Raw genomic sequence first — 27,098 nt, 5'->3', positions numbered from 1 at the left:
TAGCAGGAGGCTGCAGGAAAACTCAAACTCCGACGACACAGAGTCCCCCGGCTCCACAGACTCCATGAACTTGTCACGGGGCCAGTCAGAAAACCGAAGTGCAGCCATCAACACCTCTGATGGTATTCTTTTATTGATTCTTTGGGGGGATGTTTTGTTATCAAAATCTTCACACGTTCATTTAAATGGCTCAGCATGGGCAAGCCCACAGAACTTGCACTAGCCTATGAACATGTCTAAACACACACGCATGCATGCGCACGCGCGCGCGCGCGCGCGCACACACACACACAGACACACACACACACACACACACACACACACACACACACACACACACACACACACACACACACACACACACACACACACAGCTGTGGTTGTTAAAGGAAAAAACAAGCATCTTGCCTCACTGTCTGCCAATGAAGGGTGAAAAAAGATAACACCAGCACATCTATCGCTGGGAGTGATCGACTTCAAACTCGGCGTAGTGTGGTGCCCACGTCTACTCAGGTTGTCCAGAACGGCAGATCTGACTGATATTCGGATATATTGGCATGCCCATCATTATCCATGTATAGGGTTAGAGTGAAGGAATAAGGGTCGATTCACATGTAATAAGGAGCCTTCGGTTCGGCAATGTCCAGACCCAAATATGGGTTTCCCCTCCCGGTTCGGGGGGACGTCAACCGACTAAACTCGGCTCCACGGTGCTGCCGAAATGTTTTGACCTCCCGACTTAATTTCGGTACTCAGCTGTGTCTTCTCATTCATTCAGCCCGGCTCCAGCTTTTTTGCCAAAACAGGTGCAGATAATTGGTGCACCTTGGAACACTGTGGAAAAAATAATGCACCTGGGTTTGATATAAACTGATTCAAGGTGTGGATTATAGTCTCATATGCAACATCAATTAAAGGGAAACCGGCCAATCAGAATCAAGGAATGGAACTAGCCATTTTAGAATTAGGGTTTAGACGTCAATCGATTGATTGATCGATCAAACAAACAAACAAACAAACAAACCAGAGACGTGTGTGTATCTTAATGTGTCTGTTTTGTTTGTTTTAAAATAGTGTGATATATAATATTGATACAATCGTGTTGCCTTCTAGTAACGCATGTATTATCTATCACAATGTATTCTGCAGTATGTTGTGCACTCAAGTCAGAACCACAGGACTTTAAAATGAAGGATTGGAATGAAGGACAGTGCGACAGTGTTGTTCAGTGAATGAAACAGAACAAAGGGGACATGAAAGATGCAGCTGGCTCTCCCTTCAACTCATCTCTCTCAGGATCTGCTAGACCTTGGGGCTGTTGGCCAGCAGGTGGCATAACTTTACACAGCCAAAGAGTGTCTCTGTCTCTCTCTCTCTCTCTCTCTCTCTCTCGCTCGCACACACACACACACACACACACACACACACACACACACACACACACACACACACACACACACACACACACACACACACACACACACACACTCACACACACACACACACACACACACACACACACACACTTTACTTGAGTATCTCCCATTTTTAATAATTTTACTTCTGCTCCACCACTGGCTGCGGTTTACACTGCAGAAACTGCGGGGGCGCTCTCTCCTGGGTGTCGCTCAGGAAATCGGTCTATAGGGATGTATGTCGGAACATTTCAGATGTTCACGTGGTCCATGCTTGTTAGCGTGCCTGTACATTTTCGCCACACTTTTACTAAGGCAACCAGGGAAGAGCCCTCTGACGGTGCGGGGGACCTCATTAGAGTGGCTGAGATGGAGGGACTGAGGATCCTTTACCCTTATCAGTTCACCACAACCCCTGCTGGTAGTACAGAGAGAGAGAGAGAGAGAGAGAGAGAGAGAGAGAGAGAGAGAGAGAGAGAGAGAGAGAATATTCAGCCTGGTTTTCCCTTGTCTGACCTTTCTAAAGATCCCCTCCGTGCTCATGGAAGCACCCCACCCGACATCTCCCTGCATGTGCATTAAGCCTCTTTCAGACAGACTACGTGAAATCTGTGAAATCGCACGCATCCCATTCATTTCAAATGGGGGCATGATGGTGTTGACATTATAAGGGTTGCCCACCTGCCCCTGGTAGGTAAATAAAACTTTTGGGCAGGTGGAGTTTGAGAGGGGACACAACCATCTATCCACCTGTTTCCGTGAGAATTTACGGTAGCATTGCGGGACACTTCCGGAGAACAGCAGACATACAAGCTCACGTCGCGTCGCAGATGCAACCGTTGTGAGCTTGTAGATCACACACGGCTGCGGCGCTGGAAGCTGCCGCACACCTTCTGCACAATGCACAACGGGACTTTGGAAAGTTGCGGATAAACATTGTGGAATGTAAAATTCCACAGACCAGATTTGTGGACCATAAAGATTTAGGTATGACATTTTTTTTTATCACAGCCACAGATAGTAAAATGTTACATTTCCATCATTTTATAATGGATGATTTACTTTTCAGGCAAGTGGGCATGACCTTTGGGAAAGTAGAACATGACCTATACTTGCTCGACAGGCAAGTACCTCTTAGACCTTAGTGTCAACCCCTGAGCATGCATGACAGTCCGGCTAGTACAATATACGGCAAAGTTGTCGCTGATGTCCCGTATCGGACGGACTGACAAGGACAGATCTGATTTGAATAAAGTTTATCTCAACCAATGAAAGCAGCACTGCTGTGCGTTTAGGTGTGGCTGTGGGAAATGACAGGGAAGTGATCCAAACAGCGTGACTGTCAAACAACAACAGCACCCCCCAAGACACACCTACCAGTACATGTCGGAGCCGTTGCGGACTGGTGGCGGACAGAATTGCGTTTCATACGTCTAGACTCCGTGTTCACAGACTGAGGCTGTCTGAAAGCATCTTCAGGCTACCATTCTGCTACGTCTCTCTCTCTCTCTCTCTCTCTCTCTCTCTCTCTCTCTTTCTCTCTCTAACCCTCCATCTCTGACTTGCTTCCCCTCTCTCTATCTCTCCCATCGACCCTCCTTTCATCCATCTCTTTCTTCCTCCCTCCGTCGCCCCATCCGTCTCCTGACCTCCCATGTGTCGTCTTCCACTCTGCCTCGCTGGTCCTGATAGAGACGGAGGGGCCGAGGCATCAACCCGTGAACACACAATGTGTCCACTGGGTCGCCCCGGGGTTGTGTGAGTGTGAGTGTGCCCGTTTGTGGTGGTGAATTTTGTGGTGTGGGTGTGTGGGTGTGTGTGTGTGCATGTGTGGGTGGGTGTGGTCGAGTGCATTTGGGCTAGTACGCATGCTCATATGGTGTATAAACTGTACATAATGAAAGAACAAATCTCTTGCACACTGTCATCGAATGCAAGAAAAAATAGTTCATGGGAATATAACAACGTTCCAGATAGGCCGTCTCCAGGTTACCTCTATATGCGACGTGTACGTAATTGAAACATGTACTGTATGCATGTCCAAATCCATTGATTTAACTTTTAGAGGTGCAAATTTAAATACTCTCAGAGTCAGATGACTCTGGACTCGACTGCGTGCTGTTAACATCTCCCTGTCTCTGACAGACACCAGCCTCAACCGGCCAGGCTGTGTACACACATCATTGACAGACGGCTTGGGGGGTTCTTTCAGGTCATCTGTGTGTGTGTGTGTGTGTGTGTGTGTGTGTGTGTGTGTGTGTGCGTGCGTGCGTGCGTGCGTGCGTGCGTGCATGCGTGCGTACGTATGTGTGTGCCATCGTTTCCTCATCAGATGTCCCTGTGTGGCTGTACATTTGTCATCATCTTGTCCCCTTTTGAGAGGCTCTGACACAGCAGCAGCTGTGGAGCAGTTGGAGGGTGGAAGGAGGGATGAATCAGAGGAGAGGAGAGGAGAGGAGAGGAGAGGAGAGGAGAGGAGAGGAGAGGAGAGGAGAGGAGGTTGTTGAAATAGGCGCTACGCACAGCAGCCATTTTGGAAAGAAATTGGGCCTTACTTCCTTCACAGGTCTTTTTGTGTTTTATATGATGATATCTAAACCCTAGTCATGAAGTGTGACCTTTTAAAATGAAGAAAAAAACAAGCTTCCTCCATTTAGCCTTTAGAATACGTGTCAGAATGGTGATTCAGCTGTGACCTGTGAGGTTCAAGGTTCAAGGTTCAAGGTTGTACTTTATTGTTACGTCTTTTGTACAGGTACATAAGAGTAAAATTTGTTTTTGTTTGGCATCCTTCAGTCAATGCAGTCGTATATCAAAGAAAAAAAAAACAATATAATAACATCAAACCACATCTAAAAATAATAATAATAATAATCTAAAAAGGAGTGCAAAAGGCAAAAAGAGCAACAGGAAAAGAAAAGAGCATCCTCAGATGTACTTGTGCAAAAAGTTTGGCATATTCTATACGCCAACAGCATATTTTTCCAGTAGTTGCTACTGTACTGTACTTAACTTTTGTAAACATCTTCACAGAGTGTTCTATGTGCAACAGATTAATATATTCAACTTCACAGTATGCATTTATGTACAGTAGGTGCAATTCAACTTCACAAGGAGGGAACGTAAGGGGTATGTACAGTAGGTGCAGTTCAACTTCACAAGGAGGGAACGTAAGGGGTTGGGGGCTGGGGGGGGGGGGGGGGGGGGGGTGCTAGCGATTCCTTTTTCCCTGGATCTTTCTCGTTTTTGACAGTTCGTTCATGTGCCTGACTGTCCGTGGAAAGAAGCTCTTTTGCAGTCTGTTGCTGGTAGCTTTGAGACTGCGTAGACGTTTTCCATGAGGCAGCATCTTGAACAGACTGTGGTTGGGATGGTGAGAATCGTTCATGATTCCACAGGCTTTGTTGACACAGCGCTCATCGTACAAGGCTTGGATTGGGGGAAGATCGCATCCACTGATGCGTTCGGCTGTCCGCACAACCCTCTGCAGGGCCTTGCGATTGAGGTCAGTGCAGCTGCCATACCAGGCAGTGAAGCAGCCATTCAAGATGCTCTCTGTGGTGCCCCTGTAGAAAGCCCGTAGGACTTTGGGACCCATCCCAGCTTTCTTCAGTTTCCTGAGGAAGTAGAGGCGCTGTTGGGCTTTCTTGACCACCTTTTCTGTCTGCACTGCCCAGGTCAGATCCTCAGTGATGTGTACCCCCAGGAATTTGAACTCTTTGACTCTCTCCACTGCAGCACCCCCGATCTTGAGGGGTGAGTGGACTTTAGGAGGCCTCCTGTAGTCAAAGATAATCTCTTTTGTTTTCTCCACATTGAGAGATAGGTTGTTCTCTTGACACCATGCTTCCAGATTCTCCACTTCTCTCCTGTAGGCTGTTTCATCATCATTGGTGATCAGGCCTATGACTGTGGTGTCGTCCGCGAACTTGATCACTTGGTTGGAGCTGAACAGGGCCACGCAGTCGTGGGTGTACAGGGAGTAGAGGAGGGGGCTCAAAACGCATCCCTGGGGGGCACCTGTGCTGAGAGTCAGAGGGGCAGAGGTAATTTTTCCCATCTTCACCACTTGACGTCTTTGTGACAGAAAGTTGAGGATCCAGCCGCAAAGGCTTGAATTTAGACCCAGACTCTTCAACTTGGTGTCTAATTTGAGGGGAATTATGGTATTGAATGCTGAGCTGTAGTCAATAAACAGCATTCTCACATATGATTTTTTCTCCTCAAGGTGTGAGAGGGTCGTGTGTAGAGCTGTGGCAATGGCATCGTCTGTGGATCTGTTTTGACGATAGGCAAATTGCAGTGGGTCTAGTGTGGGTGGCAATTTGTCATAGATCATCTTCCTGACATGTTTTTCAAAGCATTTGCTCACTATTGGCGTGAGTGCAACCGGCCTCCAGTCATTCAGCCCAGTCACCTTGCCTTTCTTGGGAATCGGCACTATTATTGCCGATTTAAAGCAGGATGGGACTTTTTCCTCATGAAGGGACTGATTGAAGATGTCCGTGAACACACCAGCCAGTTGCGACGCACATGCTTTCAGGACACGGCCAGGGATCTGATCTGGGCCAGCAGCTTTTCGTGGATTAACACGGCGGAAGGAGAGACAAACATCCGCTTCTACAAGGGACATTGTGGTGATGCTCTCCCCAGTGTCACATTCTAACACAGAGGTGTGAAGGGCCTCTCCATTGTTGGGGTCCTGGAGAGTGCAGGGGGTAGGTGGGGGGGTGGGGGAGATAGCTGCTTGACTCTGTGCCTCAAAGCGGAAGTAGAATCTATTCAGCTCTTCAGGGAGTGAGGAGGAACTGTCCACTTGGGGGGAGGGGGGTTTAAAGTCAGTGAGAATTTTCAGTCCTTGCCACAAGTCTCTGCTGTTGTTTGATTCAGTGAAGTTCGACTCCACCTCTTTGGCATAATGCCTTTTAGCAGACCTCAGTGTGTACGCTTAATTTCTCCTTCATCCCCAGATCTGAAAGCCTCGTCTCTCTCTTTAATGGCCAAGTGCACTGTACCATTTACCCAAGGCTTTTCGTTTGGGTAGACTTTAGTGGTTTTTGTTGGGACTACATCATCAATGCATTTCTTAATCACAGATAGCACAGTGTCAGCATATTCATCAATGTTGCCTCCTGCAGCCTCCTTAAAGATTGGCCAGTCCATCGATTCAAAACAGTCCTGTAACATAAAGTCAGACTCCTCTGACCAGAGCTGGACTGTTTTAATCACGGGAGGCGTCTGTTTGATCTTTTGTTTGTAGGCTGGCATGAGAAACACTGATGAATGATCTGATTTACCAAAAGCTGGGCGCGCCAGTGATTTGTATGCATTTTTTATCGATGTGTAGCAGTGGTCCAGTGTTTTGTCAAGCCGAGTATTCACTGTAACATGCTGGTACATTTTTGGCATAACTTACCTCAAAGATGCCTGGTTAAAATCACCCAAAACCATCAGTGACGCATGAGGATGACGATTTTCAGCATTGCATATAGCCGTGTATAGCTCTTTACACGCAAGCTCTGTGTTAGCTTTAGGGTGAATGTACACAGCAAATAATATTACAGCTGAAAACTCTCTTGGCAAAAAGTATGGTCTACATAGCAGAGCAAGGAATTCAAGATCTGGGGAGCAAAACGACGGTAACTCGTGCACAGAGTTCTGATTACACCAATTGTCATTAATCATAAAACACACTCCCCCACCTTTGGATTTGTCCGTTATTCCATTATCTCTGTCCATACGAAACATGGAAAATCCGATGGGTGATGTTACCAAGTCGAGTGGCTTTAGGTGCGTTTCCGTCAAGCAAATCACGTTGCATTGTTTCGTTTCCTTGTTGTATTTGATCCTAGCGCGGAGCAGATCCAGTTTGTTATCCAGGGAGTTAACGTTGGATAAAAGAATGCTGGGAAGAGGTGTTTTGTCTGGACGTTGGTCAAGACGCGTCTGTAAGCCGGCTCTCTTCCCCCGTCTTTTTTCCCGTCTGCGCGCGCGTCTACGGGCGTGAGTACTACGGGGTGAGTATACTACGGGGTGAGTATATAATATGTACCTGTATATGTATTGCCTAAGCTGTAATCCTGGGCTCTGTTCTCCCTCTGCCAACCTGGGGAACTGAGCTCATGCTTCCTTCAGGGCATGAGGCGTGAGCAGGCTACTTCTTATCCCCTGACAGGGGGCGCTTCCCCGTTTGGACATAGCGCGTGGATTATTCGAACCAGTTCCTTTCCCCTCCATCAGGTGCCAGGGGAGGCATTATAGAGACCCGTTGTAAACGTCACCTGCACCCAGAAGGAATCACAGAAGGAATTCACGAAATAATCTTTATAGGAGATATGGGGCGGCAGTGGCTCAAGTTGCTAACTTAAAACACAGAGGGTTCCAAGAAGGCTTCCCAGTTCGATCCAGGGCTCCCCCAGAGTTGGTGTCGAATAGTCCTTGAGCAAGACTCTGAACCCCTAGTTGTTCCTGGTGAGCAGGTTGGTGCCTTGCATGGTTTCCTCCACCATGTGTGTGTGAATGGGTGAATGTAATGCACAATCTATGTAAAGCGTCTTGGATAAAGGCGCTATATAGATGCAAACTGACTGGTAGAGCATGTCCTCAGTCGACTCCAAAACACAGATACTTTGTCAGGCTTTCCTTTTTTATGTTTTCTTTTTCTTTTTGCAGAGCTCTCTAGCGGGCGTGAAGGAGTGGCTTCAGGAACATAAGGTGCACTGAGCTAAGACAGCAGATGGCCCGAGGCTCATGTTCACCTTGATATTAGTTCAAGCTCCCTCACTCATCATGTCCAGCGAGCAAAAACCTCTGACTCTGAGTGTAGTAGAATGTAGAGTAGAATGCAGCGGTGGACATTTTCTTTTTTTTTTTTTTCCTTATTAACCTCTGATTAGTTTAATAGTATCAGGAGGAAAGTAAAACCACGCGGTGGACATTTTCATCGGGTGCGTGTCGTAAAATGAAAAGCACTCTACAAGACCAGCCTCCTACACTTTGATGGAAGGTTGATGCCATTCATGCCCAGCCTTTCTGTACCTTGCAACATGTGCAAATAATCATTCAAGTGTGCCACATTTAATTGGAATTGTATTATTATTAGGAGTAGCAGCAGCTGCCCAAGGCTGCCCTGTAGTCTTATTGTATTGTAATGGCTTCCACCATGTTTCATCAATTACCAGACAATTAACATTCTAAGAGTATAATTAATTAATTAATTAATTAATTCACTTATATGTTATACTGTGTGTGTGTGTGTGTGTGTGTGTGTGTGTGTGTGTGTGTGTGTGTGTGTGTGTGTGTGTGTGTGTGTGTGTGTGTGTGCCACAATGGGCACGGCAGCCATATTGGAAAGAAATTGGGCCTCTTCCTCACTTCCTTCACAGGTCTTAATGATACTAATTAAGGCGGCAGGATTTCCTAGAAATATGTTTCAGCAATAGCTAGATAGAGAGCAATTAGCATTGATATGCATAGGATCTCTACCAAACGATAATTGGTTCCCTGGTCAAGGTAACTGGTAGACCCAACATATTTAGCTGACACTGCCAAAGCAGCAGCACATTTGGCTGCTGCCCAGTCTTAATTTCATGCTTGATTAACTTTATATCACGGCCAATTATTTATCATCAACCCATACCCTGTTTAAAAAGAAAGAATCTGACCTCAGCAGTGGTAGAAGCCTCACCATGCCGGGGTTAGTGACTATCAAATCACACCCTTAAACTCTGTGGCATACTAAACTCTTTAGCATACAGTACTTGTGTCATTACAGCTCCTCCCACTGCATGTCTGCAATCTCCTCCTCGGGGACGAGGGGCTTCCAGAGTCCCAGAGTCACAACATCTGGGAGTGCAGCTTTCCGAACTCAAATTTGAAGTGATGTTCAAATATTGAAACAGCATGTTGAGTGTTGTCAATGTCTATAATACTATAATCACGATAGGTTGCTGGTGTCCCTTGGATGGAAAGGTACTTGACAACTTTATCAGTTGGTCTGTGTAAAGTGCAAAACCTCAGAGGAGGAAAGCTGCATTTGTATTGACTTTGAGCCTTGGAAAATGTGAACGTTAAACCAACAGAAAAGGCAATTTTCAGCCAGAGGCTGTGTGTGTGTGCGTGTGTGCGTGTGTGCCTGCCTGCCTGCCTGCCTGCCTGCCTGCCTGCCTGCGTGCGTGCGAGCGCGCGCGCGTGTGTGTGTGTGTCCGGAGCTAATCCCGCAAACCACTGGACCGACCAGCACCAAACTTTGTATGAATGCTGCCAATAGGCCAGTTGGCTGAGATCCACATTTCCGAACGGAAGCCACATATTTCTTTCTGGTCTAAGATCGAAGACCTCTGAGACACGGCCAGTTGGTAAGCATTTCACAACATAAGCCTGCTAGGAGTGTGCGTGAAAAGTTTCATGACAAGATTTGTGGTACAAACTGGCCCCCTCCGGCAAACTTAAAATGCCAATCTTGGCCAATCTGAATAGAAAGTGAAAAGTCTCACAGATACATGTTGATCCAGGGACCACAGAGAATTTGTTTGAGCTTTGGACAAAATCTGTTGGAGTAGAAGCAAAAGGTGTGTTTTGAAGGAAATGCTAAATGACAGGGGAAAAAAATAACTCTACAAATATGGACTCTGATGCCCTGCCTGCCTGCTGTTGACATGCCACCAGACATATCCGAGCCCCCGGCAACTCCTTGCCTGTCTGTCATTGTCATGGATCAAACAGACATGGCGGTGCTCCCTCTTCAGTTAGGAGTGCATCCCGTCATTCCCCTGGGTCTGGCCTCTGGCTGAAAGTGCTGTGCCCAATGTTAAGGGCGCCGCCGGCAGAAGAGATTTCTGTGGTGCCTATTGTCACTTCTGTTGGCATGCCGTGGGGTTCTGGTTATGTGCATTGTTGTAACGTGTGTATTGTGATGACAGAGTAAGGTAGTTTTGGGGGAGTATAGTGTAACTAGAAATACTGTTCCTACGAAACAGTGTGGGCTCGCATGGAACACCATGTATGGGCACAAATATCTACCCTTTGGCTGCTCCTCATTGGCCAAGGGCCCTGCCTTTGTACTGTCTGTAATTTTTTTAGGAGAATAACCTTGGTCTATAATGTCTTGGTATAACATACTGATATAACATACTGGTCTCGAGCCCACGTGTTGTTGTTATTTAGGCCTATATCAGCTTGCACTTGTTGGTAGTGATGTCACCAAGAACGCTGCTCCTCATTGGCTACGGGCCTTGCCTTTGTACTGTCTGTTATTTTTTGAGGAGAATAAACTTGACCTATAAAGTTTTGGTATATACAAAGTTTTGGTAGAACATACTGGTCTCGTCTTTCAGACGATCCCACAATTAACTTAACTCATTTGCTGCCCCCTCCCGAGTTTCCCGAGTTATTCCTGTACTTTTTTTTTGTTGTTGTTTTGTTTTTTATATATTTTTGGACCTCCTATCTACTAGGTATGATCTCGATCGCGAAATTGCATGTTTGACCCCCATACCAACCCCATCTTTCAAACATAGCAGCCATGTTTATTTACATTTGAAGAAAACATAATGGCTGCTATCTCATGAATGCCTGAACAGATTTCCAAGCGGATTTTTTTGTTTGAAAGCTGTGAACGGCGTGCACTCACATGGTGCATGATCTATGCATGGGCATGCATGATCCGGCTGTTTTTCCCCATCATCAGGAGGGACAAAGACGTTCTTATTTGGGGGTCCAGTATTGGAAGCGGGTGCAGAGGAAGAGTGGGCCCATTCCAAAGACATCAGTGTGTTTGACACAGAAACCGACTGCTGGCTGATCACGCAGCCTTCTGCGCAGCATGGAAGCAGGCTGGTGTCACGCTGTTGTCATTCAGCTTTTGCCTACAATGGAGAGCTGAACATATTTGTTTGTTGCAACCATGATCCCATCCATCTTTGCATCAAAGATCTGTGGAAATTGAATTCCAAGACCTTCTCCTGGAAGAAGATCCAAGTTGTCTTGTGGGAAATCGTATCATCGTGTTTGGAAGATAGAGACATACGGGTGCCTACAAATTCACGCCCCCTATTGTGACAGCGCCCCCACGTCGGGTAAGGAAGAACGGTGCACTGCAGCTGCCAATGCAATCCCAATGAGAGGCATCGTGAAATATCATAATTTCAGTGGTTGACTACTGAGGCCATAGCGATTTTTTTTTGTGTTCTAATAAAGTGTCCCATGAGTTTAATTTTTCCCTTTTACAGTGGCATATCTGTCATCTTGATACACTAACTACAATATACTTTAATATACTTCATCTGTGAGTCAAAAGTGCTAGCATTGGAAATCTTAAGTTTAGGTGGTCGCATGGTATACACGTCATGGACGCATCCCTTGAGGTTTTCAATACCCAGATACGCTTGTCTCTCATGTATAATTAGGCTGTTTATTTTTGGAAAATGATCTTGCTTCTTCCAAACGGAGTCTTGCAGGTTATTTTTGGATTAATACTAACCTGGAGAATCCACTCTGTAGTTGAAAAAGTCGGGATCTTCAAAGTCGGCGCTCATAAACGCACAGCCGTAAAGACAGTGATGTCACTGAAAAGCGACAGGTTCTGTGTCTGCCGTTTCCCCTCTTCTCTGATAACATTATGGGTAACCCATTCAAGTGGCAAATTAAATGTGACACGTCGCATATAGAGGTAACCTGGAGACGGTCTATCTGGAACGTTGTTATATTCCCATGAACTATTTTTTTCTTGCATTCGATGACAGTGTGCAATGTGACACACATTGTGTATTTAGCAAACAAGAAGATATGTTGTCAGGGTCAGGCCATACATTTGAAAACATATTTTTATTTAAATCAATATAGTCTTCAGTTCGTGAAGGATTATTTTAATATTAGGCTAACCACAGTTGAATTGCAATGACTTTCTATGGGCTGGCTTGCAGTTCACCGTTCTCCCTTACCCGAAGCGGGGCCGCTGTTTCAATTGTGGGCGTGAATTTGTAGGTGCCCGTGTGTCTCTATACACAACCAACACACAGCCAGTTTTAGAGATCTTAGACCTGAGTCCCTGTCTGAAGACGATATGCAAGCCAGCGGTTGTTCAGTACGGTCTGGAGCAGTTTGGACTCCCACCCAATGTCAGATGGGAACTGGCTGGCGTAACAACAGCAACAGGAAAAGAAAGAAAAACTAGAAAAAGAAAACGTCAAGAAGAAAATGTATTCACAATTTGATAGAGAGACCAACTAGAAAAGATGCAATTGGAAATTGCAAGTGTGGTTGCTGACGTGACTATATTCTGCAGCAAGCTAGCTGTCATGTGAAGCTCGACCAATACTCGAGTGCTTTTTTCTTTGCTACCATTGTGAATGTTCTTTTTTTTCCCAAGGTAAAAACCTATTCACTAATAAAATGTGTCTAGAAAAATAAAGTTTCCCCAGGACTATAGTGTGTTGCCCTGTTGGGCAACCACACTAATTATTTCATTTAATGCAGCGTGACAACTTTGATGAGTTATTGCCAATGGTCCAGGCCGTCACCGACAACTTTGACGACCTATCGCTGGATGGTCCCGTTCACTAGCTTATGGGTCACATATTATTTCTGGGGTAACCGGAGGGTTACCTGACATGATGATGTAACCGAAAACAAAAAACGATTTTCCCTTTTTTTGGAATGGTGCAAACCTCCTACGCTTCACTCTATGTGTGTTAGCCAAGAGAGAATTGCACAGATCTCCATGTATGGAGATATGTGCTCATACACACAAAGTAACTCACATAACGGACAGAACGGGGTGCCATGGCATTGGTCTGAAATTTGTTAAGAATACTATGCCTAACTCTAACCCTAACCCTAACCTTAACCTCAGTAACCCTAACTAAAGTCGGACTAATCAACCTTCGGACTAATGAACCTTCGGACTTATGGGCAGTCCCCCAGAAGGGCCCATGCAAGGTGATATGCACGTGTGTCATGTTTGCACCGCTCACTTCACACAGATGTGATTTTTGGAAATAAATTGAAAAAATGTAAATGCTGTTCCTACGAAACAGTGTGGGCTTGTAACACAAAGGTCTACCCTTTGGTTGCACCTCATTGGCTAAGGGCCCTGCCTTTGTACCGTCGGTACAAAGTTTTGAGGAGAACTTGACTGATATATAAAATAATGAAGATAACATATGTGTGCTCGCTTTCAGCGAGCCCACAAATACTACACTGACAGTATATAGTTTAGTTTAGTCCTGGTAGAGGGTATGTTAGCTCACTGTCACCAGGTGATCTTGATTGTCATTAACAGTGGATAAGGGTTGTTATGTTAGGTTACCCATGCATTTAGTTACCAGGTGATCCTGATTGTCATTAACATTCTCTTCTCTTCTCTTCTCTTCTCTTCTCTTCTCTTCTCTTCTCTTCTCTTCTCTTCTCTTCTCTTCTCTCTGATGTGTGAGCCTTGGCCTTGTGAGGCTCATTCATTGAAGGCTTGTTCTTTGTTTTCTGTTTGTTTGCCCTCCCGTGCTCTCCAGCTTATCCTTCACAGGGCCAACCTCTGCTCATTTCATTGTGAAGTGCATATTGATCTTCCTTCCCTACCCAGTACCCACAGACAGAACCACTTTATAGTTACATAAATAATTCAAGCCACAGTTTGAGTTAAGCACTAACACACAGCAAAACAAAAGACAAAGACACCCACACCATGTAAGAATGCACAAGACTTTGTCTCGAATAAATTAACACAATTCTACGAGAAATATTGCTCAGTACGTCTCGCCATCTGGCTGAAATTAAGCTTGATGTTCATTGGAAACACAGATGTTGTTATGAAGAGGTATGGTCTGATGACAGCATTGTAGTTACAATAAGAGCATGATGTTCAGGGTTAGGGGTGCTCTTGAAGGTTGATGCAGACTTCACCTGCCCAATGCCAATGCAGTGTGATTGGTTAAACAACAAGGTTTTATCCGTATAGCCTCCAATAATCTAACTTCCACACTTGCACCCTCCACTTGTGTCATCCACTTGTGTTGTATATTGGACACTGTATTTCTCTCATCGTACATGTTTGCTTGTGAATGGAACTGACACGAATCCTCCCACACTCATGCACTACAAACACCAGCAGACATTCAGAAACTGCCGATCTACATCACGTTGCAACGTAATTATGGCCCTAGTGTCCCTTTTCTGGGCATGCCATGATAGGTGAACATTCAGCAAATATAGGCGAACACCCAGCACATGTTGAAAGAGTTGAAGCAGAACTACGCCTTTCACTGTGGCACATTTTGAACTTGTACAGTAGACCCCCCCCCCCCCTCTTTATTAAGCACATTGTTCCTCTGTTGTCTTACCATATAATATGGTCACTATTCAATTACCTCAAAAAAAGACTACGAGGATTAGCACACATCAGAGCTGGTTAATGTTAACAGCCCGCAGTTAAAACGTGGTATAGAACAATTTAGCAGCTACAATGGAGGGCAGGAGGGAAGGGATTAGCGGAGCTAAAACGATATTAGCTCGAGTTTAGTTAGTCACGTCACCCGTTGGGATGGATAGCGAGAGAAACACACGGTTCACAGGTTAATCTCTTAAAATTGACTCCCACGCTCAGACAACAAAGAGTGTGTAGCCAGGGAGATTAAACACAGAAAGAACGGGCTTATCTGTTACTAGCGAGATCTCAGATACACATCGCGAGGTCACATGTGTGTTTGAAAGATTGTGTGTTTATGAACTACAGACATCGACGTACGTACGGAACAGATATATTGTGCATTTAGTGTAAGATAATAATGTGACTGGGCTACAGGGGAATAAAATAAAATAGCTATACTGTGTTATGTTCTTTTGTGTTCAATGAATATGATAATATTACAACAAGTATATGCAGCAAGACGCATAACAATTCCCCAATTAAAAAGATCCCCATCCCGCGCATGATTCTAAATTCATTTCTGTCATTATAATTCTCTGTCTCCTGCTAAGAAGCAGCATAATTATGCTAATGTAAAGCGGGCTGTCGGCGGATGTGCTTTCCTGAACAGACAGAGTGAATCTGTAGAAAGGTCATTGGAGCAAATTGGGGAAGCCAGGACCCCAGCCTCTATCTATCTTTCTCTGTGTGTCTGTCTGTGTGTCTGTCTGTGTGTCTGTCTGTCTGTCTGTCTGTCTGTCTGTCTGTCTGTCTGTCTCTCTTCCCTCCTCTGCCCCCCAGTCTCGACCACTCCAAATAATGTACGTCCCAACAATTGTAGCTCTACAATTCTTCCACAGCAACCCCCCCAAACCCATCCTACATCCTCTCCCCCACAGGCGCATGCACGCACACACTAAGCACAGACACAACTGATGAACATTTGAAATCCTCTGACCCACCCCTCTCTTTCTCTTCTCCTTCCCCTTGCCTTCTCTCTCCGACCATGCCTCGAGCCAAACCGGGCCAATGGAATAATGGCCACAGACCACCGTTTCATGAAATAAAAACCTGTGAGTGCCAAAGTGAAATATTGACGCTTTGATACAGCGCGCATGACAGAGAAATAGATATACCGTAGCTCCCATTTGGCTTCCTAAACCGCCTATTCTTGTTTGCTGTTTATTGGCAGGTGTCCAAAGCTACCATTATGTAAAAACAGCCCCGAGGTCAAGAAAATGGACAAGCAAAAGCTGAGAGGGGGGTTGAAGGGAGAGCCAATGGTGTCTGTCCTCTATTTCAGAGGTCTTCAACAGGGGGTCCGGGACCCCTAGGGGGTCCTCAGAGTTACTACAGGGGGTCCTCCAAATCTTTGAGTGATAGGAACCTTTTTTTCTCCCACCTTTTTTCTGAACCACTTGAACCCTAGTGTTCATATCCTGAGAACTTTAGCCAAACATAGCTGATCTACAAGCTCACAACGCCTCGCAGCGCCGTTGTGAGCTTATAGATCTGCTATTTTCAGCAACAAGGTTTGGTGTAGGACAGGGAAAAGAGCAGGCTAAGTACAGAGTGAAGGGTTTGTCAAGTATTGATGGTTCAGGTAAACTATCTCCATTCCGACATGTCGCCACCACGACTTCTTATTGTCGGAGTGGCAACACTTCCATAGAGGTTAAGTTTAGGGTTAGGGTTAGAGATAGGGTTAGTGTCGGAAAGGAGACATGTCGGAAAGGAGACATGTCGGAATGGAGACATGTAACCGATGGTTCAAGTGGTTAAATATCTGAAAACATTTCATGAATCCAAAATACACTGATTGTGCTGTCAAACAATGAAACTATGGAATCTCTGAAAGGTTTGTGGGGGTCCCTGCTTCATCTCTCTCTCAGCTAAGGGGTCCTTGGCCTGAAAACGTTGAACACCACTGCTCTATTCCATTCACACGTGTCTTTCTTTCCCTCTACCTCTTTTGCTCTGTGCGGCTTTGAAGTCTGTCTTCTCTTATTTTTGGGTTCATTATATTCTTTATACTGATTTCGTTTGTGCTAAAATCCTACTTGCACTCGCAGCACTTCTTCTCAATGGAGACAAACTGTTGGGACGGTTGAGAGGGAGTACAGACCCTCTGAATCTAACGCTCCAGGTGTGATTCAGCCCAAGGCCAGCAGGGAGTACATGTCTTAACCACTGCACCACATTATGCACATCTCTGTCTCTTGCATTTTAACATCATCATTAACCACCCTCTGTAGGGAGACAATTTCCTCATGACCTGTGGAGCTATGGAGCTCTGGAGCTGTATATCGCGATGTGGTTGCAAGGTGCTTTTAATTCGGGTATACTTTCTAAAGGTCACTTTTTCTGCTGAGGTGGGCGTCACAGGGGGGGGGGGGGGGGGAGGGGGGGGGGTGAGTGGGACTGAGTTAGTGAAAATACACATCATTTTGGGGGTCCTTCACATGAAAAGGTTTGAGCACCACTGACAAAAAAAACATGATTTTTCAAAAATATTTTTCAAAAGTTAAAAACAAAATAATGCATAATAAAGGGCTATATTACTCAGGGCTATATGTCTAACTTTACATGATGTTAAATACCATTCTGACAAGGTATCCTCTGGGAGTAACACAGGAAGTTGAGCAGCTTAAATAAAGCGACCGTGCAGAAGCTCTCTGCGACACTTGAAGTCATGCATGACATGAATATTCGGATCTGTCGAGGTGCCAACTTGCGACATGAGGTGCGCTCACCACTGGCATCACTACTAGCGATGCCAGTCACAGATATAAAAAGCTAAATGCCTCATTCACCGCTGCTGTTCATTGGAGTGACGTGTCACATTGTCGGAGACCATGTTTCAGTCATGTGACTACTGACCAATCACAGCGCATCTTTTCAGGGACTTATCATTGGAATGTTTTCCATCCAGTTCCAGTTCCAGTTGCGCGTCTCAGCTGTTCTTAGAGGCTGCACACAAAAAGACCCGCCCCCTCCTGCCTCTGATTGGCCAACCAACTTCCGTGGTCGCCGAGTCCGCGAGGCACACGCCCCAGAGCCAAAGGAGGCGTCTACCTTTCTATGTCTATGATGCCAGTGTCATCACCACTGGCATCACCAGGAATGCTGGTCCCTCATTGGCTGTTAATGATGTTAATGACGTTGCCAGATGTGCTGGTCCCTGATTGGGCTACGGGCTTAAACAAAGAAAGACACCGACATACATTGCACACACACACATATATATATATATATATATATATATATAAAATATATATATATATATATATATTAGTGCTGGGACTTTAACTGATTAATTGTGATTAATTAATTACAGAAAATGTACGCGATTAAAACAATTAACGCATTTTAATCGCACTTAGTTTTTGCACCACAGAACCTTCAGTTTCGGGCATACCGATCATAGCGATGCACCAACCAAGAAGAGACAACAAACGCAAACGGAGAAGTAGCTGATCAGAGCGCTTTGCTTGGCCCAGTGGATGCAAAATTTAGATTTAAAAAACTCACTTGATGACTCGTACAACAAAATGTGTTTTACTTGAACAAAAATGCTTCTCAGGGTCAAATATTTATATGCGATTAAAAATACGATTAATTTCGATTAATTAATTACAAAGCCGATTAATTCGATTATTTTTTTAACCGAGTCCCAGCCCTAATATATATATAATATATGTGTGTGTGTGTGTGTGTGTGTGTGTGTGTGTGTGTGTGTGTGTGTGTGTGTGTGTGTGTGTGTGTGTGTGTGTTTGTGGCGGAGAGAGTGTGCCCCAGCCTGAAGCTTCAAAACTCTAGTATCTGCCCTCATTCCATAGGGATATCCCTTTGAAGTAATGGTTAAGATATTGGACTTTCGCGCGGGAGACCCGGGTTGAAGCCGGGTGGGGAGGTCTGATTCACCTACGTTACATGTATATATATATTTTTTTTCATTCGTCATTCTGCCCCATGCCTCTCTCAGCATAACACTGTTTGCTATTTGTGTGTATATTCACTGTTTACATATTGAACACAAATGCCAAGTTTTACAAAATAACTCTTTTGCTGAAAATCTGAAATACATTAATGTATTGTAGGCAACGCGTCAGTGGTGCTGGGGACTGCCCATAAGACCGAAGGTTCATTAGTCCGAAGGTTCATTAGTCCGAATTTAGTTAGGGTTACTGAGGTTAGGTTTAGGGTTAGGGTTAGAGTTAGGCATAGTATATTCTTAACAAATTCGGACTAATGAACCTTCGGACTAATGAACCTTCGGACCAATGCCATGCCCATAAGACCTGCTAGCAGTGTTGGAGAGTGTCCAAGATACTTAAGCTGCTCCCTGATTTTCTCGCCTTGTAAACACTGGAGTAGGCCTACCTCTCCAATAAGCCAGTCACACACACACACACACACACACACACACACACACACACACACACACACACACACACACGCACACGCGCACGCACACACACACACACACACACACACACACACACACACACACACGCACGCACGCACGGGCACACACACATGTGTGCGCGCGTACATACAGAGAGAGAGGGCGAGATCATTTAGCGACCTACAACTGGATACAGATACACGCACGCACACAGATATGCATGCAAGCTCCAGTTAGACATTACCCCCATGCACTCAATTACCCTCATACTGCAAATCAGACACACAGACATGGCCCAGCCTTGTTAATTGGTTGCTTAACGAGGTCTGGGGAGTGTGTACCTGTGGCCCCCGTGATGGCCCCCGGTGCCGCGTCACAGCACTCATGGCAGCAAACTCGCCCTCCCTAACAACACTAATTAAGACATGTGTCTTCAACACACTTTTTTATATTAACCACTTGAACCCTAGTGTCCATATTCTGAGAACTTTAACCAAAGATAGCAGATCTACAAGCTCACAACGCCTCGTGCTGCGAGGCGTTGTGAGCTTTTAGATCGGCTATTTTTAGCAAAGAGCTTTGGTGTAGAGGGGAAAATGAGCAGACCAAGTACAGAGCTCAAGTTTATTAAGTATTGACGGTTCTAGTGGTTAAATATCTGAAAACACAAAATGACATGAATCCAAAATACACTGATGATTGTACTGTCAAACGATGAAACTATATGGAATCTATGAAAAGGTTGTGGGTGTCCCTGCTTCATCTCTCTCTCAACTAAGAGGTCCTTGGCCTGAAAACGTTGAAGACCCCTGAATTAAGACATGTACGCCTTGTGTCTCATGCTTTGGCTGTGGGTTCACGTGCATACTCAGATTGTCTCATCACCAACTTATAGGTTTACGTTGTGACTTACATGTGTATTCACACACATGCGCACACACACGCTACTCCTGGGCAGGGGTCATCAACATGTCCGTACACTGACAAGCGTGTCCGTGGCAAGACTTGTACTCGTCCGTGGCAAATTCTAGATTTAGTTATACACACTACTATAATTTTCTTATTTTGATCATAAGACCCAATTACTGGATGTCTCCAGGTTTCTTCAGAATGCAGTATGTGTATAACACTGATTTACTATGACACTATGTCTAAGAGTCCACTAGGACAGCTGTTCTCAAATGTTTTATTTTTAAGGACCCCCATAATTCTGAGAGTGTACAAAACACTCTCAGAGTTACTGACTGTAATGGTCATGTTTACTCATTTTGTATGTCAACCACAAGCCAGCATGGCGATTACCCCTGCTCCTGTTGCCAGCACAGATTCTCTTCTCTTCTCTTCTCTTCTCTTCTCTTCTCTTCTCTTCTCTTCTCTTCTCAGCAGCATGCAGGCAGGCAGCAACACACAGCAGCCCTGCAGTTGCCTACAGCGGTATTGAAGAGCTGTCATAATAACAGATACATTAGAAATCAATTAATTGCCTTGTCTGTACAGGTGGGGATTCTGTACGTTTTGCTACAGGCCATGCTGTGTAGTGTGTGTGTGTGTGTGTGTGTGTGTGTGTGTGTGTGTGTGTGTGTGTGTGTGTGTGTGTGTGTGTGTGTGTGTGTGTGTGTGTGTGTGTGCGTGTTAGAGGTCTTCACGGGTCCAATTTTAACTACCCGAACCCAAAGGGACCCAGGGGAGCCGGACCCATATGGCCCGTCTGTAATTTGGAATTCCAGAACCGTTAACTGAGCAGCCCCGAAACGTGACGGACCCGGTCCGACGGCCCCGTACTATTATTAGGCAAATTAGAACCGATACCCGCGCAGAACGAGAGGTCCGAGACCTCAAACTTGTGGCCCCCGAAATGACGGAATGCCAACGTTATTATTAAGAGTTGTATGAGACTTCTTTCTTACCTAAACGTCACAACATGATCTTTAGCCAGACCAGTAAGTCAATCAATGCGGACAGTAAATACAAATAAATCCATGTTTCTTTATTCCTTCTTCTTTGGCTAGCCAAAGCTAATGCTATAATTTTCTGTCGCATGTTGTTGATTATAGTCTGCTTTGAAGTTTCCATTATGCTTTGCAGAGCATGACAAAACGCGATGACAACTCCATTGTGAACCACTAACCAACACGTTACGTTAATATCAAATCTTTGATAATAATAATGTACCAGACACAGCAGACAGTGTCCTCTCCTCCTCCTGAATTCTAACTTTATTTCACTATCTAGGCTAAAGATTACATGCTGTATCATTTAGGGCCATCTTGTGGCAAAATCGTTGTAGTGCACCTGTGCGCATCTTTTTTCAATCTCGGCTGACTCGGTTCCCCTCGGGTATCAGGAACCCGCGATTTCACTATCAGATACCCAGGACCCGGGACATACGGCGGCGGCTCCGACCCGGCCCCAACCTCACTGCGCATAAATGGCCCCGTTAACAGGGCGGGTCGGACCCTGGGTAATGTCGGATCTCGGGCAGGTCCGAAGACCTCTAGTGCGTGTGCGTGTGCGTTGCGTGTGTGTACTTGGGGGGTTTGTGTGTGTCTCCGTCTTGCACATGTTTATCAATAGCATTATTAATCTTCATGTGCTGCTGAAGTTATTGGTTGGTATGTTCTGTGGGAGAGAAGTTCACTGCCCCTGCCAGCCTTCTGAGCTTCACTTACAGCAGTGGTATATTCTCTTATGGGGGTCCCTGGTATATCTTCTTAAAATGGGGGTCCACAACCGAATTATGTATCAATTTGGGGGTCCTTGACACAGAAAGGTTTGAGAACCCCAACACGTGCCTATATGAGCCATACAGTACATGTATGTATTTACTGTAACCAGCCTGTGTTGTGGGGGGGGTAAAATCTCAATATTTCGATGTCCCATTAGTCCGACTAAGGGTTAGGGTTAGGTTTAGGTTTAGGCATAGTTTTACTGAGGTTATAGGGTAAGGGTTAGGGTTAGGTTTAGGCATAGTAGCATTCACTACGTTAACATTCAACAGGTTAGCATTCGCCAGCGTCGGCAGGTTAGCATTTCACCAGGTTAGCATTCACCAGCGCCGGACAAATGTGACGTCGAACTGTCGAACGTCGTAATAACGCTACGCTCCCGCTCGTGCGCGTGTGTCTTGATAATTGTTCATCATTTTGCATGTCTCTATTTTCTGTATTTAATTTGTGAAGGTAAAGAGAAAATGATGACCAGAGACATGTGTTAGATAGGTTAACAAACTGAGGTTTTGTAAGGGTTTCATCATTGTCGTGTTGTACCCACGCTCGTTTTAAAGATTCCAAAATGGTTGGATCATGTTTACTCGCCACCTGCACCACGTGTTTTGCCAAAGGCTGTTAAAGCAGCAGCAGAAGCCGAGTTCAGTGAGCCCAAATGCCTCCTGATTTTATGCAGACGTTATGTTTAAACGTGTGAACAACACAATCCAATCCTCTGCTCAAGGCTCAGCTTCGGGGTGGACAAGAAATTATAAATGTATGACACCTACAATGTTGTTGCAGACGGCACAGTTGTTATCAGTCTGTTTTCACCTTAACGGAAGTGCCTGCAGAGGTTTTACAAAGAGTGGGAAAAAAAGTTGAAAGTGATTCAAGTCATTGCCTTGTGTCTGACATAATGGGAACTGTCAGGGTAAAAAAAAATACATTTCTTTTCTCTCTCAATAGCAGACAATTTCTAGATTTTGACTATATTTATTGATGTATTTGTTGATGTATTTATTCATTCATTTCATCCTTCCCCTCCAACCTCACCCCGGCCCCTTCCCTGACAAGCAGTACGAAAAAAGGTTTTTAAAAAAATAAAATAAAAAAATAACTAAATATAGCTGCTGTTGAATGTGTCATCATCTCAGTTCGATACTACAAAGGATCAAGCCCTCCCAAGTGAATATAACTGTTAAAAAACCTCTCTGTTAACAGTATCTCATTGAAGCTTGAAATTGATTTGAAGTAGCCTGAAGGGAGACACACATTTTGAAAAGCAAGCACAGTTAGAGAAGCATCACTCTGGAGTTTTCATCTCAGGTTTTGCTGAGATTAACATTCTCTTGAATATAAGAGTGATAAATGCTGGACATACTGTAGGCCTATCTCACTGACTGCCATCTCTTTTCCCCGTCCACGTTCGGTCAATGCAGACTTTCTATAGGCACAGCAGTTTTGTCCTCTTTGAAAATTGAGCTAGAACATCGGTTCATAACTTTACCTGAGGCTAATTTCTTTCTTGCTGTCTCCTCTCGTTTCGTTTATTCTTTAGCACTTGATTTGTCTTTTAGTGCTGAAGCCTGACAGCCTTTAACACTCTGGACTGGAATTAAACCGCATTCATACAGTCCAACCTTCAGCCGTCATGATTATTATTATATTTTGAGGGTAATGCAGATACCATCTTCTACTCTTCAGTTACATGTAAGCAGCAAAGCGATTGCAAAACTATTAATTGTTAGTTAAATATCATATCACGGTATCACAATAACGAGAACAAAAACTTAGCGATTAGATCCTCAGAAACACTTCCATATTAACAGCACAGGCCAAAAACGGCACAGGTTGATTGTACGATGCAGCCAGGTTATTCCTTGGCTTAGTGGTAATTTGTGTGGAATGTTTCCCATTAATCGGGCGCTTCATGATGTGTGGCAGTTTGTGCAAAATGGCCACCACCACAAACTTTGGAAGCCAATCATATTGGAATGGAATATCTTGATTCTTGATCGTATGACTACAGGGGCGGAGACAATAATCTCTGCTTTCATAGCTGCTCAGTTCAACTTTGTCCTGCTATTTCCACACAGTTGTGTTTATTATGAAGGAGACCTGCAAGGTCTTCTCCTTTGTCACATTTTATTTTTTTCATCTTCAAGCAATCTGGCAAGCCATCGTCAAGAAAAGGGACCGCCCACTTGTCCCTTTTCTTTTCTCAGAGTATAGTAGCCAGCTACTGCTCTGTCTCGAGAGAATGATCTTCAAGGGACACCCTTGTCAGCTCTTGTTTTCTGCACTTGTTGCCATACCCAAAGCAAAGCAACACAGCACACAAACTGTGTTACTAAAACATCCTCATGTGCATTGTTTATTAGGATTTTCCTCTGAACAAAACATAGACACACATTAATTATCTGGGACTGATGCTGCCATTGGACAGCAAGTGTCCCCAGTCTGATTATTTTTCATCCATACTAACTGGTATTTATGTATTCCTAGTGCTTTATGGTCTCTGCGACTATCATAATGCAAACAGACCCCCATGAGTGAATATGGAGAACGCTGAACACCACCTGTGTTTCTCATGTTGAATTCATTAGAAAGCGTTAATGGCCTGTTTTAAATTCAAATGGAATCTAATGACACGGTGGTGCATCGGACCCTAATGAAAATGGAGATTGCTCACCAGGACCCCAGCTGTGTGGTCACCCCAGCTTCCACAGCCACCTCAATTCTGGAAAGGAAAATGTTGAGGAAACACACTGTGGTGTCAGAAATGTATAGATTGCTAAATATATGTTTGGCCTTTCATTCAACCTCATTTGACAGTCTAGTCAACAAGCTTTGACATCACTGTGCTAATTACAACTCAACTACAGCTCTCAATCTAACAGCTTGCACACGCTTGCTCTTGCTCTGTTAGTGTATCATGTACTTCTGTGGCTGTTTGTATGTTGCCCGTATCTTTAGTATTATACCAGTAAGACTCCCTAATCGGGAGATAAGCGACCGTTGGTCGCTTATCTCCACAAATAGGCCAAAAGTTTGTTTTACCAATTATTACACTCTATGTGAACATTTACATCAACAAATCCCAAGTACTATGCAGAACGACCCATTTCAAGTTTTTAATGTACAACAATATTTAGAAAATAGGTCTACAAGCTGACAGTCCTCGTCCCTTATATTCCCATAGGTTATATGGAGATCTCAGTGTTTGTCAGTCCTTGTTCATTTATGCCCATATATGGACATCTCTATATCTACTGTAACAGTCCTTGTCCCTTTATGCCCATATATGGAGATCTCTTAACTGTAAGTCCTTGTCCCTTTTATGCCCATATATGGATATTCCTGATGTCATCAGTATATGAACATATATGGGCTTTCTGATATGCCCATATATGGAGATCTCTTAACTGTAAGCCCTTGTCCCTTTTATGCCCATATATGGATATCCCTGATGTCATCCGTATATGCCCATATATGGGCTTTCTAATATGCCCATATATGGAGATCTCTGTATCTCCATATATGGGTATAAAAGGATACTTCAGGTCTGACATCAGGTTTGTTTATATTGGGTTGCTAGGTTTGACATCACAAACTCTATGGGCCATCTGACCTAGAAATCTATATTTGGGCATAGATGACTCATCGTGACCTCATCACACGTCGACCGCACGTGTGACGTGCGGTCGACCGCACGTGTGACCGACGGACGGCCGGTGGAGGTTTTCATACTAAACTGCGACCTTACGGTCGCAATAAGACCATGTTAGAAGAGTATCTCTGTTAGAATGGTCTATAACAGTGGTTCTCAACCTTTATAGGCTGCGACTCCCAAAATAATTTTAACTGGGGACCCCCCCACCCTGATGAGCATTAGGAGTTGAGGCATTACATTTTGTATAACAAGGTTGCGAGGTGTTGTGAGCATGTAGATCAGCTATTTTCACAATTTCAGCCTCTAATATTTTACAGATGTATAATTTGTCATTTTAGAGGTATTACAAAGGCCTTAAATTGGCACTTTAGAAATGTGCAGATACCCTCTATACACTTAAACCTTATGTTGCCAGGAGGACAGATTGGCATTCTAAAAAACTGAATATGGAAAATGAATAGCAGATTGAGGCTTGCACTAACAATAAGTATGTGGAAAGATGTTGTTCAAAAAGGATGCCTGTATGACTCCACATTTTGTGTGGCAAAAAGAAACACCCGCTGTTGTTTCAAATGTTTTGATACGCGCTGCTCTGGATCTGAATCTTCAGCTGTGATGGGAAATATGCATGGCCAGTGGTCAATACTGTATGTATCTATTAGAACGAAAAGACAGAGAAGATTAAGAGGCTGTTAGAGACAGGTTATCACGTGCCCTGTTATAGTAGCGGCCTGGGTTCGCCTCCCGGTTGTTTCCTCGCGGTCACGCTACATTGGTGGCAGTGGTCGCCGGGCAGTGCCGTGAACGGGAGTCGACAGTACATTACCTGCCTGGTCGCGGAGGACCCCCCAGTCAGTTGAGCCTAGCTCCTGACTGGCGCGTGGACGCGCTTCCAGGTGGGGGGGGGGGGGGACTGTAGGTTCCTGGGGGTGCTGCGTTGCTGCTCATTAGTGAGCCTGGCTCTTTAGCAGACTGGTAACGTATGCGGGGAAATCTCGCTTTTTCGCACATCATTTCGACAACGGAGCGTCGGCAGGTATCGCTACTCACCCCACGGAGGTTAGGGTTAGGGTTAGGGTTAGGTTTGGTTGTCAAAAAGATGACTTGTAGAAATAGCGACATGCTCCCACATATGCGCCCGGTCACGATACATTATTATTCCTCCAAGCAAACACCTCTCCGTCCCGTGTGAACCTCTACGTCCCGTGTGAACGCAATGGAATGACGTGCGCTGGAGAAAATCCAGTTTCTTTGGCATGGTGGCACTGAGGCTCTCCCCTGTATACCGGTACCTAGACAGTTGCTGCAATTTGACCCAAACACCTCATTGTCATGGGCGCAGAGATGGGAAAAGTACTCACGTTCTGTACTTAAGTAAAAGTAAAAGTACTTGTGAAAAAAACGACTTTGGTAAAAGTAAAAGTACTCATTCCAAATAATTACTCAAGTAAAAAGTAAAAAGTACGTGCTTTGAAAAGTACTTTTAAAGTAAAAG

The 27,098-nt window shown here is 44.7% G+C and overlaps 1 long non-coding RNA gene across 1 annotated transcript in view; it reads left to right on the top strand.

Annotated features, from left to right (window-relative positions):
* LOC308307048 overlaps nucleotides 1-25,036 on the top strand; it is a 674,478-nt gene extending 649,442 nt beyond the window's left edge. The window contains exon 3 of the long non-coding RNA XR_013963201.1: nucleotides 24,973-25,036. This is a non-coding gene — a long non-coding RNA (uncharacterized lncRNA). The remainder of the gene's footprint in view (nucleotides 1-24,972) is intronic.
* The last annotated feature ends 2,062 nt before the right edge of the window (nucleotides 25,037-27,098 follow it).

The sequence above is a fragment of the Nannobrachium achirus genome (assembly GCF_963921795.1).
Source record: "Nannobrachium achirus genome assembly, chromosome: 21".
NCBI classification, from domain to species: Eukaryota; Metazoa; Chordata; class Actinopteri; order Myctophiformes; family Myctophidae; genus Nannobrachium; species Nannobrachium achirus.
The sequence above is the reverse complement of the archived record's forward strand: the minus strand, read 5'-3'. Positions and strand labels throughout refer to the sequence as shown.